The following is an 11,556-nucleotide window of genomic DNA, read 5'->3' as shown; positions in this document are numbered from 1 at the left end:
AAGATTTAGTAACTGTGGATATGAGAGAGAGTAAGCTTGAGTGTATGAAGATGAAACCAAGGTTGTAAAGTTGAATAGAGCGCACAATAGAAATAAGGAAGCTTGGGCCTGTATATATCAAGTTTTATATTTTGTTCCTTAAATTCATACTGAATTATGTAATCTTCCTAGAAGGAAATATTTTATTTCTTCTTAAAACAAATAAAAGTAACCTAATACACTGTATATTATCTCTCTAATAGGCTAGCAAATAGATCATCTCCCTAATATGTTCATATATGGATGGATATATATATATATACATATATATACATATATATATATACACACACACACATATATACATATATACATATATATGCACATATATACATATATATGCACATATATACATATATATGCATATATATATAATATATATATATATATATATATATTTATATACACATATTTATACATGCACACACTTTGAGATTCATTTCAAAACTAGGTCAAAATCAATTAGTTATGTCAGTCATTTACTTTATTCATAAGTATATCATGGAATTAATTTTTAAGTCATTCTAAAACAAAAGAATGTTATGTCTGCTCCATTTCTGGGATATGCCAATCTAGTGGTCCCATCAATATGTCAAGTATGGAAATATAGTTAATTTGATAGGAAAAATCATTAATGAATTCATATTTGCTTATAAAAATGATGGCTTACCTTCCCAAGTGAACTTAAGCAACCTTTGTATAATTTTGTTCACCTTCATTAATCCTTTTTGTCAGTAGATTTCAAAATCCACACCCCCAAAACCTAGGGAATATTTTACTGTCACAAGTGTATTACATTCTCCAAAATTCACCAGAGACCACTGCCAATTGTTATTTCTCTTCCTAGTAATTCTGTTCATTTAGGTCAGGTGATTTTTTCTTCTTTTCAGGAATTTTATGTGGTCTCTTATTATGTCCTCAGTTAAGAAGTTTCAATTCCCTTTAAACTGATTGTTGTTTCCTTTTTTTCAGTGTGATAAAACAGAACTAATATATGATATAATTGGTTCAGTTTCCCTTTTGCTATTTGATAATAACATCACATCCTGTCCAAGAAGTATAGTTATTCCTTCATATATCTTCTTGCCAAGACATCTGGTATTTTATTTATCGAGTATTCATTTTCCCCAGTTACACATATAAACAATTTTAACATTTTTTTTAAAACTTTGAGTTCCAAATTCGCTCCCTTTCTTCCTTTCCACTCTCCCTCTTTGAGAAGACAAGCAATTCCATATATGTTATATATGTGTAGTCATGCAAAACATATCCATAACAGTCATGTTGTAAAAAAAAAAAACACAGACAAAAAATAGAAAAATAAAGAAAGTGAAAGAAAAGTTTCTTCCATCTGTATTCAGACACCATCAGTACTTTCTCTGGGGATGGATAGCATTTTTCACCCTAGGTCCTTCAGAGTTTTCATGGATCATTGTATTGCTGAGAATAGTTAAGTCATTCACAGATGATCATCTCACAATATTCCTGCTATTCTGTAGCCTGTACATTTCACTTTGCATCAACATATGTAAGTCTTTCTAGGCTTTTATGAAACCATCTTGTTCATCATTTCTTATACTACAATAATATTACATCATAATTACATAGAGCTAATTCAGTCATTCTGTGATTGAGGTACATCTCCTCAAATTCTAATTCTTTACCCCCAGAAAAGAGTTGCTATAAATATTTTTGTACAGCAGGTCCTTTTCCTTTTTGTTTTTTATCTCTTTTGGGATACAGATCTAGTGGTGGTATTTATATGTCAAAGGGTATGCATGGTTTTATAGCCCTTTGGGCATAGTTCCAAATTGCTCCATAGAATGGTTTAATCAACTCACAGCTCCAACAACAGTACATTAATGTCTCATTTTTCCCATATCTCCTCCATCATTTGTCAGTTACCTTGACATCAAGTATTTTATAATTATTTTTTTGGTTATTGTTCACATTTTTGTGAGCCTCAACTCATTTCAGTATTTATCCTTTCCAATAAGACATAAGTCCACTATGACTCTGCCACTTTTTTTTCCCAAATTCATTTCCATTTACATGTTGTTGATTTCTTGTTTTGTATATATCATTTCTGAACAGGCTTAGGTAATTATGAGCTCATATTAGAGAGTCTCCTGTGGAGGCACATTAATTCCTTTAGAGGTCTCTCCATTGTCTTTTCAATCAGTGTCATATTCTAACTTCATTTTTAAAAATGAAACTGTCTCTGGAAATACACTTCAGGCACTGAGCTTCTACAGAAAGACCAAGAATTATCATACATCAATTTCCTAGTTCAGCAATATGGTTACAAATAGAAGATTCTTCTTTCAAAATATACAGAACTCGTTCTTTCCTTGACTTGTCCTTGTATTTAGCAGGGACTGACATCAGGATACACATAAAAGAGAAGGAAAATAATTCAAATTGCTTCAGTTTCTCTGATAAGAATGTTACCTAAACTCTTTTCTTATCTCAATATGAGTAAATTATTCTGTATCACCAGTATCATGATAATTAATATCAAACATAATAGTGAAAGATTCTGTCACTAAAAAATATGCTGGATTAAGGAAACACAAGCATAGACAGTGAACCTTTGTTCAAAAACCTGCATCTGTTCCTTTGACACTTGCCTGGTTTCTGTACTTACCTTCTCTATTATATTTACAGTAGGGATCATTCTAAACTATTATCATCAGAATTCAATTGTGGTTAATCTTCTAGATCTCTTTAGCTAATTTACCTTTTAAAAATCAGTCATTTCTCTCTCTGTTGTGAAGTTTTTAAAATTCATCTTCTGAAAGTTTGGGGTTTTCTATGAATCTGTCATATACATACATATGTGTATATACATACATACATATTTGCTACAAATACTACTTTGATTATCACAAAATCACAAACTGTAAAATAAGATTGTGATTTTTTTTTCCTAAGGATTTCATCATTTGTGTTTAATCTGCTAATTTCTCCTCAGTCAGAATGAAGTCCAACATAATCTTTCTTTATCTTCAGAAATATAATATGATCATCATGTCAGGTCTACAATTTATCAAGGGTTTTGGTTTTAGTTTCCTATCACAAAGGCTCATCTTTTAATGCTATTATCATTTAATACCACTCCCAAGTACCTAAAAATCATGAAAAAACACAATCTCAGGTAAATCAAAATTGCAGGTGAAGGAAAGAACAGTGGATAGATGTCTCCCTCCCAAATACCCTAAAGTTTATTTTTAATTTTAACTTGGACATACAAAGGTTTTATCATGTCATCAGGGCTTGTCAACCTAGAAAGGAAAGTGGGTAGAAATAGCAAGAGATAAAAGGACAACCTAAGTGTTATACATGGCTCCCACATGAAAAATTAAAAGCAATCAGAAATTTGAGTTGCTCTTTAAAAGAGGATTCATGAAAGTACATACAAAAATCAAAATGAGAGTATCAGTGTGATAAAGAGGAACATTATATTTGAAGTCAAAGGATCTAAATTCAAATTTTAATTGTGCTATATATTATTTTTGTAACCTTTGGTTGTCACTGAATGTGTAAGTCTTCAATTTACTTAGCTATAAAATGAGAGTACTGGACCAAATAATATCTGAATATTCTTTATATTACAAATTCAATTATAGCCCATGTAGTTGCCGCTCAGTCATTTCAATTGTGACTTTTTGGGACCCTATTTGGGGTTTTCTTGGCAAAGATACCAGAGTGATTTGCTGATTCCTCCTCTGGCACATTTTATAGATGAGGAAACTGAAGTAAATAGGTTTTAGGGACTCCCCCAGGGTCACACAGCTAGTAAATGTCTGAGGCTAGATTTGAACTCAGGTCTTCCTGACTCCAGGTCAAGTGTTGTAATGTCTTACACTAGTGGAATTAATAATCATATCAAGGAGTACATGATTTCATTGAAGTACTTTTTTTGAAATTCAGTTAGTTGAAATTTCCCATCATATCTTTACCTTTTTCAGTTGGTCATTTTGAAAAGGAGATAGGCCATATCTGATAATATGAAAACATTTTCTACCACCCTCCCCTTCCCCTAATCTTCTTACTTACTTGATTCTGTTAAATGATATCTTTTCTTTTCATGTGTGTTGCTTCTTTTTTTCTTAACTACTGTTCTTTTTTTCTTTGTCATATCGGATAGCCTTTCCACTGTCTTTTTATGAATACCTAGGCATTGTTTTCACTTCTCAATTTTTAGTTTAGAGGACTTTTGATCAGAACACAAGTCTATGAACAAATTCATTCCTCACAGAATTCTTACAACCTAAAAAACCTGTCCCTAGTCACAAGCCTAGCATTTGTTTATTTTGAGGAACATTCCAAAAATCAAGGTCTATTTCACTGACATCTTCTTAGCCATTTTATATTTTCTTATTTCTTTTCTGAAGTCATAATATTCAATAAGACATAGTGATGAAGATGTCACCTATGTTAAGAAAGTAATTCAGTTTCTTTTTAAAAAATGCATTTATTAGAATTCTTTTCAAAGTAGTTTTCTTTTTTCTTTTTTTAATTTTTAATAGTCTATTCATTTTAAATTAATTATATAGCATCAAAAAGTAAAAGAGAATGAGGGATAAATGCTTGATTATTCAATTATAAACTTCTAGCTCTGTACAAAGCTATTACAGAAATAGTTGCAGTGTGGACTTTAAAATACCTAAAATCTGATTACTGACATTTTGTAGACAATGTTGTTTGGACAGTAAATCATGTGTTCCATTTTTATTAAAGTATTCAAAATTGTACACTAAACAACATTCATTAAGGCCTAAACATGCCATGTGATGATAACCAACACTGCTTCCCTTGTAGTTAAGACGTTTATCCCTCCCTCTGTCATCCAGAGGAGATCTGGGTAGTCACATGAAACATTTATAACAACAACCTGGCAAGAGCCATCCTTTACTTATGCTGCTAATGGACATTTAAGGCAATTTAAGTCAGGACCATGACAATTAATCCCATTACACAAATACTGGATCAAATACTATCTTGACAAAAAGAAAAAAAAAAGAAAAAAAAAACAATGACCAGAACACACCAATGCACACATCACTCAGATGGTCAAGAAGAAAAGTTACTGTGAGGAACTGGACAGAAAGGACACAATGTGCAGGTTATGATGAGGGCAGTAGAGGACACCAAACAACGTCCTGAATGACATCTCTGAGCACCTCCCTCCTTAGTAGTCTTCATACTTATGATCCTACTTTATTTATTTCAAATGAACATTTGACACTTTTGAAGAGACAGAAACACATTAAATGAAAGAGAAATACTGATCTCTACATGGCACTAAGGGAGATTTGCTAGGAAACATAGGGCTGTAGAAAAACTACACTGTGCTGAGCATTAGGATTCTCTGTCAGTTCTTTCTTCAGGTGCTGCGATCTTAGCTGACTTATTAAAAATAAGCTGGTGTCAGCTCAGTCTTTCCTCCTGTGGTTACCACCTGGATTAGGCTTCCTGAGCTTGGTCTGTTTTTTCCTGTGATCCACTTGTGAAAGGTTTCAACAAGGAATTCTAGGGGGGTCCAGGAGCCAAAGTCTGCATCAGATATTGATTTCCTGTTCATTGGCATATCCAGGATAACTGGAAGCACAGCGGAACTCGGTGGCATGCCACTGTAGTCCCCAGCCAGGCTCTAACACAGAATGATGGACCATGCCTTAGCCTATCATTCCTGGCTTTCCATCTAAAGCAGCCTTAGCAGGGGCCAAGGTCAGCAGGCCTCCATCGTGCAGGTGTTTGGTTGCAAGGTGACTACAGATGGTTGAGGTCCACGTGCTCTGTTTTCACATCAAGTCACAGTTTTTATAAGAAGCTTTAGCTTTGGCACTGCCTCCTGCCCATCTTCCAGCCAGACAAAGAATGGCATCCACCTTCTTATTGCCCAAAAGCTTCCCAACATCAACAGTCTCCTGTTTAGCTTGCTCGGTGAAGGTGTCGGTCATTTTAACAACCACACTGGCATTGGCATCTTCATTTTCTACCATGTCAATACTGGCGACCCACCGGTCTTTGGTTTAGAAAGCATGCATGCATTTGGTGACCAGCGTACCTCTGCCTCCGTAAACCAGCACCCCATGCGCGTCCCCTGCCACAGCTGCTTTCATTCCCCTCCAACCAGGCCAGCTCCTCAGCCCCGTACCCCTTTTTCTCTGGGTGTTTTTTTCTTTGACCTTCAAATGATTCACCAGAAGTGTGTAGTAATCAACAAATTTGCTTATTCCTAGAAGGTTCCCATAATTCCCAAATTCTTGTTCCAGGAATACGGTGATTTCACTTCATGATTGAACAACTTAGAGTTTTCTCTATTACTCCCACCAGACTATCATTGGCCACCGTAACACACCTCTTCTTCCTGAGACCATGAATATATTTTCTAATATCTACTAGCACTTCTGCAAATGCTTCCTTTCATTCATCAAACAAAAAGCAATGGTTTTACTCCTTCAGATAGCTCTGATTGACTTAATGTACAATACACTGTGAAGTCCTGATGGTTCACAAGTTCTTCATCTGTTCCTCAGTGTCACATTTTTGATTGGACAAAATTTTGATATTCATTTAAATTCTTCATTGCTTTTTCAGAGTATTTTTTTCATCATTTTTTTAAAGAATGTTTTTCTTATTTTGCCTAAGGTCTCTTTATCCTCTCTAATTAGCCAGAGAACAAAGTGGTAACCCCTTTTCCAAACTGACGATCTTTCAAATAATTTAATGCAACTATCTCATTTTCTTATATTTTTTTTCTAAGCTAACCATTGACAATTCTTTCAATTAATTCTTACATGGCATGGAATAGAAACCCACCACAATCCTTGGTGCCCACAGATTATCAATGCCTTTCTCTCTTTATTCAAAGGTTATTGGGAAAAAATTTATTAAGGCAACACATACCACGGCACTCTGCCTTGGGGCTCTCATTTACTGCAACTATGCCTGTTCTTATTACTTTTTTGTGTTTATTTTATTAATTTGTTTTGATTTATTAACAATCACTTCTAAAAGTTTTTGAGCTTTAAATTTTTCTCCCCCTCCCTCCCTAAGATGGCTCAATCTGATGTAGGCTATACAAATGCATTCCTATTAAACATATTTTCACATTAGTCATGTTGCAAATAAGAATTAGAACCAATAGGAGAAATCACCAGAAAGAGGAAACAAAACACAACAGAAGAAAAAAAAGTAGCAAGTGTGTTTTGATCTGCATTCAAACTGCATCATTCTTTCTTTGGATGTGGATAGCATTTTCCATCATGACACCTTTAGAGATCTTAGATCCTTGCATTGCTGAGTAGTGCTAAGTCTATCAATATTAGTCATCTCACAACATGGCTATTACTGTGTATAATATTCTCCTGGTTCTGCTCACTTCATTCAGCATCAGACTATAGAAGTATTTCCAGGTTTTTATGAAATCTGCCTTTTCTTCATTTATTATAGCACAATAGTATTCTATTACATTCATATACCACAATTTGTTCATCCATTCTCCAATTGATGGGCATCCTCTCAATTTCCAATTCTTTGTCACCACAAAAAGAGCTGCCATAAGTATTTTGTAGATGTGGGTCCTTTTCCTAGTTGTATGATCTCTTTGGGATACAGCCCTAGAAGTTCTATTGCTGGGTTGAGGGCTATGCACAGTCTTATAGCCTTTGGGCATAGTTCCAAATTGCTCTCCAAAATGGTTGGATCATTTCACAACTCCACCAACAATGCATTAGTGTTCCAATTTTCCCACATCTTCTCCAACATTTATCATTTTCCTGTCCTGTCATGTTGGCCAATTTGATAGGCACGATGTGGTACCTCAGAGTTATTTTGATTTGCATTTCTCTAATCAATAATGATTTAGAGCAAGTTTTCTTATGACTATAGATGGCTTTACTTTCTTTTTCTGAGAACTGCCTGTTCATATCCTTTATCAATGACTTTCTTAAAATTTCACCAGCTATTTCATTTCCTCTAGCTGATAGATCAATTTGTATTTAAACCTGTAATCCATGTCTGTGAGCCTTGCAAGGACCTTGCTTACATGAGGCAGTTTCAATCTTGTGGGCCCTATCAAAGGCATCAGTTTATTTCTTTGCTTTGTAATTGAATATATTTTTGATATAGGTTTTGTCTAGGTCTCCCTGAAAATACTTGATAGAATTCATGACTCATAAGCATTCAATTTGTTAGGATCATCAAATATGGGGTAGCCTTTATTTTACTCCTGAAAAAAAAAGAACATATAAGATGAAATGGACTTAAAGATACCTATAGACAAATACAGAAATGCAAAACACAAATAACTTATTAGATTCACTATATACTTCCATAAAGGTTAAGAAATTTTGTAAGAATACTGAGCAAAATATTCCTCATTCATTTTGAACATTTAATATCTAAATACCTCACAGCAATAGATGGCAAAACATAGATTTATTGGAATTTTATGTCTAATCTATACACTTCAGCTGCAACTGAGCCTTTTAAGATAGTCTTTTGTGTCTGGGAAGTTGGTGACTGGCTCTAAACTTGGGAACTCTTAAACAAATGATTGCTGAAAAAATAATGCCAAAGATTAGGAAAATATCCATTCTCGTAGTAAACTAGCCTCTGAATGCTACTTAGCAAAAGAAATAGAAAGAATGAAGGAATGTAGTCAGGAATTAGAAGTTGAGAATTTCTTTCTCAGGTTTATACAGCAAGCTTATCCTGTGCTTTTCTTAATGGTCTTCCCAGAACCTAAATGAGGTTGCTCCTCTGACATGTCTAGCAGTCAGTTAGTTTTATGAAGCAATGCATACATATATACACCTACATACATTTGCAATTTTAACATTATATTTGTGAAATTGGTATTACATGTTTACTTTATAAAATATTTGCAAACAAAATAAGGAAACAAAAGCCTATCATATTTCTTCTTACCCGAAAGCCAAATGGATAACTAATTAATGGTAGAGCCAAAAGTAAAACATAAGTCAATTTACCAGCATTAAACACCTTTCCTAACTGTGGCCATTTGCAACTTTCTTAACAGTGACAAAAACAAAACAAAATTAAAAAAAAAGAAAAAGAGAAAAGAAACCATTTCACACATTCATGAATTATTCACGAAGTATAATTCAAGTAAGACAGTTAATCGTTTCTTTAACTAACATGTTGAACTTTGATTTCAGTCCATTAGTGGTCATTAATAATGAAACTTGTTTGACCTTCTCCTGTATACTTTATATTTCCTAAAACCTCAGTTTTAAACTAGAATGCCAAGATCAATCAAATGTTATTAAATATTTCTAATCATGGCATAGCTCATGATGTAAACAAATAAGTGTATAATGTTTGAGGATTAAAAAGGATAATTAAGAAATTTGGAAATTATTCTTATTCAGATTAGCAGTGTGGGCAGCTAGGTGGCACAGTGGATAAGAGTGCTAGGCCTAAAGTCAGGAATACTTACCTTCCTGAGTTAAAATATGGCCTCAAGACAGTATCTGTGTGACCTTGGGTAAGTCACTTACCCCTCTTTGCCTCAGTTTCCTTATCTGTAAAATGAGTTGGAGAAAGAAATGGCAAACCACTCCAGTATCTCTGCCAAGAAAACCCTCAAATGGGGTCATGAAGAGTTTTCCAAAATGTAAAATAAATTATTTGGATTAAATTATCTATAAGGTTTTTTTCTGCCTTAACTTCTTATGTCTATGAAATAGTTGGTAGCAGTTTTTTTTTTTTTAGCATTGGAAAGGTTTTTAACTTCATTGTAATTTCAAGGTGACATAAATTTATGCTATGTGACACCAGTTTTTAATTATCAAGTATTAATTCTGGAATTCTTCTTAACAAATATTTAAATGCCTTCCATGTGACTTGGGAACTTTGCTAGGACTTGGAGTTTCAAATACAAAAATTAGTCAATAAATCATCAATAAGTCAGGCACTGATCTACATACTTATGACACAATTGCTCTCTCTGCTTGGTTTCAAATCCACGGAACATCATGTCTCTCCCAAGATAAACTGGTGACCTAAAACCTCATCACTATGCTGATTGACTCAGTTTTTGTTATTCAATTCCTTTTCATCTCCCTCAATTGCCTTTCCCTTTTGATTGGAGTGCTGGTGGATGAAGCTGATGAACTCCTCCCAAAGCCGTGTTTATAGAGAATTTAGGTGTGTACATTTTAGGTAACTGTCCATTTTCCATCAGCAGTTCTGCTTGGTTTTAAATCCACAAAACACAGTGCCCTCCCTCCCCCATCCTGATTTTTCAATCTCCTTTTGTGTCTTGTCTTTCCTCCATTAGATTATAAGGTCCTTCAGGGAAGAAGTTGGCTGTCTTTTTCTTATTTCTATATCCCCAGCACTTAGCACAGTGCCTGGCCCATTATAGGAATTTAATGTTTATTTTATTGAATTGAATTCAAAATTATGTCTAATAAAATAATTCCTGCTGCCCAAAAGTTTGTATTTTAACAAGAAATAAACAAACAAACCAAAAAACATGTAATCATTTTCAGAATAATTTTAAATATAATAAATGTAAGGAACCTAAATTATATTTAGAACACAAGAAGTATATAAATAAGTTAATGCAAAATGTATGAAATTAATGCAAAGAAAGAGAGACAGACAAATAGATGCAGACAGAAACTAACATCTGGTAGAATGAAGATCAGGCGAGGCTTCTCAGGGAGGCTTCTGAACTACTCCTTGAACAAAGCTAAGTTTTATATAATTCTGACATGATGAGAGACTGCATTCCAAATTAAGGGAAACATCTGTAGAAAGACAGAGGAGAAGGAGGTACAATTCTATGTAAAGGGAACCACTAACTATGAGTAAAATCACCCCCCCCAAAAAAAATAAAAGTCTGATACTTCTTTTTTGGCATCAAGTGGTATAGTGGATAGAATGCTGGACCTTGAGTTAGAAAGTCCTGAATTTAAAAATCAACCTCAGTATTTTATCTCAAAGCTTCTACTCTATGGGGCAACTTTCCCTTGCTCACAGCTGCTAGAGATTTCCTTTCTCGGATTTTCTTCTATCTACTGAGCTTCTAAATATATTCATTTATATTCCCCACTAGAATATGAGGTCTTTAAGGGCAGGGGTTGTTTTTACCTTACTTTAAATACCTAGCACATGACATATTTTCTGGCATATAGGCAGCATTAAATAAATAGTTACATACATACAGATGGTGAACAGTGATCTGGGAACAATGTAGTTTAAATTGTATAAAATGCATATCAATCTTGTTTCTTCTATATTTTTACTTTGTGAGAACCTTTTCTCCAAAGCAAAATCACTTTTTTTAGTGAAACGATGATTTACTAAAAAATTAGTTTACACAAACTGATTAAAGACTGTCTATATACAGAATGCACATTTTTATATCCTGGATGTATATGTATGTGTATGTGGAGGGGGGGAAGGGAGGGACTTGAATTTAAAAAGATGGATTGCTTTGACTTGCTGCATTTCTGATCTGGGCATTTCTCATTT

At 33.9% G+C, this 11,556-nt stretch overlaps 1 pseudogene; it reads right to left on the bottom strand.

Moving 5' to 3' along the window:
• Positions 1-5,455: 5,455 nt before the first annotated feature.
• LOC110203260 (dihydropteridine reductase pseudogene) lies at positions 5,456-6,167 on the bottom strand (annotated as a pseudogene).
• Between the last annotated feature and the right edge of the window lie 5,389 nt (positions 6,168-11,556).

The sequence above is a fragment of the Phascolarctos cinereus genome, unplaced genomic scaffold, assembly GCF_003287225.1.
Source record: "Phascolarctos cinereus isolate Bilbo 61053 unplaced genomic scaffold, phaCin_HiC Scaffold_5;HRSCAF=322, whole genome shotgun sequence".
Taxonomy (NCBI): Eukaryota; Metazoa; Chordata; class Mammalia; order Diprotodontia; family Phascolarctidae; genus Phascolarctos; species Phascolarctos cinereus.
The sequence above is the reverse complement of the archived record's forward strand: the minus strand, read 5'-3'. Positions and strand labels throughout refer to the sequence as shown.